Below are 2,883 nucleotides of genomic sequence, written 5' to 3'. Positions count from 1 at the left end.
ATACAAAAAGCAAAAAACTCATTAAAATATAGTATGATGTTGACAAACCACAGTCATGGAGGAAGATTTTATCTAATCTGTATCAGAATATGATAAATTGAGTAACTTGAACAAACAAGTCAGGATGCAAACTTCGCAGGTATAATACAGAATCCTGCAAAAAGCAAAGCAAAACAAACGAACAAAAACAGAGAGTGTATGTTCTTTAGAAATGCACAAAAAACAAAGACAAAAAGCTAGCACAGTTTAGTTAGCTGTCAAGTCTCAATAAATTCCAAATGGTCACATAGATCACGTTCCATTACCACAATAAATTAAATTAGAAAACATAAAATGATCATTTTAAGTAGTAACAAATGTTTGAAAACATATGTGTGTGTACATATATATACACACACACTCTCAAAATAAGGAGAAAGGGCTTTTAGGTTTGTCCTCTCCGATTTGTAGAATACTAAAGTTAGCTCTGTGCTCACTTTGGCAGCACATATACTAAAATTGGAACGATACAGAGAAGATTAGCGTGGCCCCTGCGCAAGGATGACACGCAAATTCGTGAGGCGTTCCATATTTTTATATTTCTTTTTCTATATTATTCGCCAAAGTGAGATAAGAAACCTCTTGATTTTAAAGCTTTAAGAGGCATCTGATTTTCTAAAAGGACAGTCTGAATTCTTTATGTTGATATAAATTTAAAGATATAAATGACTCAGTTACTCATGCAAAAACATTAATCTCGATTTTTAAAAGATCCAAAAAACTGTCCAGTTTATATTTTTATGACAAATAAAAAAATAGCATTCAACTGAAAAAAAATAATAAGCTCTGAGTTTAAGCTTTACCTCAAATAGTGGCAGTAACACAAGGTATCCACTAGATGTCAGTGTTACTTTACGTTCATTCTTATTTGCCCACGTTGACGTCGGAGAAGGCGATGGCACCCCACTCCAGTACTCTTGCCTGGAAAATCCCATGGATGGAGGAGCCTGGTAGGCTGCAGTCCATGGCGTCGCTAAGAGTGGGACACGACTGAGCGACTTCACTTGCACTTTTTACTTTCATGCATTGGAGAAGGAAATGGCAACCCACTCCAGTGTTCTTGCCTGGAGAATCCCAGGGACGGAGGAGCCTGGTGGGCTGCCGTCTATGGGGTCGCACAGAGTCGGACACGACTGAAGCGACTTAGCAGCAGACGTCGAATTACACCCAAGACCACCCAGTCCAACGAGTTAGATTCCAGACCCAGTTCTAGCCCTTTTAGGTTTGATTCAAGTACCTAATAATACAGAAATAATAATAGCTATAGTGAAAATTTTTAACGTGCTATATATATAAATGTAAATATTTATCATAAAATAGTTTCCTAGATCTCTTTCTGTGATTTTCCCTGAATTATTCATTTAACTTCCTAAAGCAGTTTTGTATAGTTTTCTAAGCCTTTTGAGTAAGCATTTCCTATTTTGGGGTGAGAGGGAACATCCCTTTAAGTAGTCTTCAATTTGTATCTGTACATTCCTCTTAGCAATACAGCCCTGTGACAGAAGAAATGCTAACATTGAAAAAGATCTCGAGAAGCTATCTGTTCTAACTGCCTGCATCTTAAACACTGACAAATGGGGAACTATTCTATTTTTAAAGATTGCAGGGAAGGAAATCATCAGTCAGGAAGTTCTTCTTCCCGTCTAATCTAATTCCTTCCTGGTGAAATGTAATCCCATTTCCTCTAGAGTGAGCCTTCCCAGTTGAGGATGAAGGAATAAACTGCCCACAGTCTTCATGTGGGGAATAACCCTTCACATTCTGGAATATGTGCCTACAAGTCTTTCCTGAGCATACAAAGTTCTCAACAAGGGGGAGGCAGCAGCTTTGCAAAGTCAGGTAAAGTCTTAATAGACCCAAAGTTATTATGTTAAAAGACTCTCTCACAAAAGCCTTTTGTAATGTAAAGAGGCCTGACCTTGAAGTAAAGCAATAGGTGTTCTTATCTCCACTAGGCTCCACTAGCTTTCTGGGTTATTTGAGGAGGTCGGCTTAAATATGATCATGATGGAGCACCGGGTAGGAACAAGGTTTTTAATCCGTTCTTCAGGTTTCATCTATTCTTAAAACAATCTTTACAACAGGCCTGCAAGGTAGGATGATTACAACCATTTCCAAAGAAAGAAACTGAGGCTCAGGAAGGTTAATTACATTGCCCAGAAGCACACAGCTGGTAGGGGACAGAGCTGAGCTTCGAGCTCTATACGATTCCCAGGCCGTGGATGTACAGCAGACCTCTTGTTCTTCATGTTCTTAAACTTCACAGTGATGGGCTCTAAAAACAGAAACACAGAAATAGGAGTGTAGAAGGGCATTCCTCATCCAAGCCACTGCTCCGCTCTTAACTTCAACGTGGGTGATTGAAAGCTAACAATATGATGATCAGCTGTGCAGTTTCTACATTAGGGACGTGCGTGCATGCTCAGTTGCTTCAGTCATGTCCAACTCTTTGCAACCCTACGGGCTGAAGCCCTCGAGGCTCCTCTGTCCATGGGATTCTCCACGCAAGAATACTGGAGTGAGTGGGTTGCCATTTCCTCCTCCAGGGGATCTTCCTGAATCAGGGGTTGAACCAGAGTCTCTAGAGTCTCCCACATTGGCAGGCGGGTTCTTTACCACTGAGCCACCTGGGAAGCACGTTCAGTTCAGTTCAGTTGCTCAGTTGTGTCCGACTCTGCAACCCCATGAACCGCAGCACGCCAGGCCTCCGTGTCCATCACCAACTCCCGGAGTCCACCGAAACTCATGTCCATTGACTTGGTGATGCCATCCAGCCATCTCATCCTCTGTCGTCCCCTTCTCCTCCTGCCCTCAATCTTTCCCAGCATCAGGGTCTTTTCAAAT

At 41.2% G+C, this 2,883-nt stretch overlaps 1 non-coding gene across 1 annotated transcript; it reads left to right on the top strand.

The window, feature by feature from the left end:
* Nucleotides 1–468: 468 nt before the first annotated feature.
* On the top strand, nt 469–575 carry LOC120878310. The gene has a single exon (XR_005724515.1). It is a non-coding gene; the product is annotated as a U6 spliceosomal RNA (small nuclear RNA).
* The last annotated feature ends 2,308 nt before the right edge of the window (nt 576–2,883 follow it).

Source organism: Oryx dammah, unplaced genomic scaffold (genome assembly GCF_014754425.2).
Source record: "Oryx dammah isolate SB20612 unplaced genomic scaffold, SCBI_Odam_1.1 HiC_scaffold_18, whole genome shotgun sequence".
Classification (NCBI taxonomy): Eukaryota; Metazoa; Chordata; class Mammalia; order Artiodactyla; family Bovidae; genus Oryx; species Oryx dammah.
This window is presented reverse-complemented; position numbering and strand designations above follow the sequence as displayed.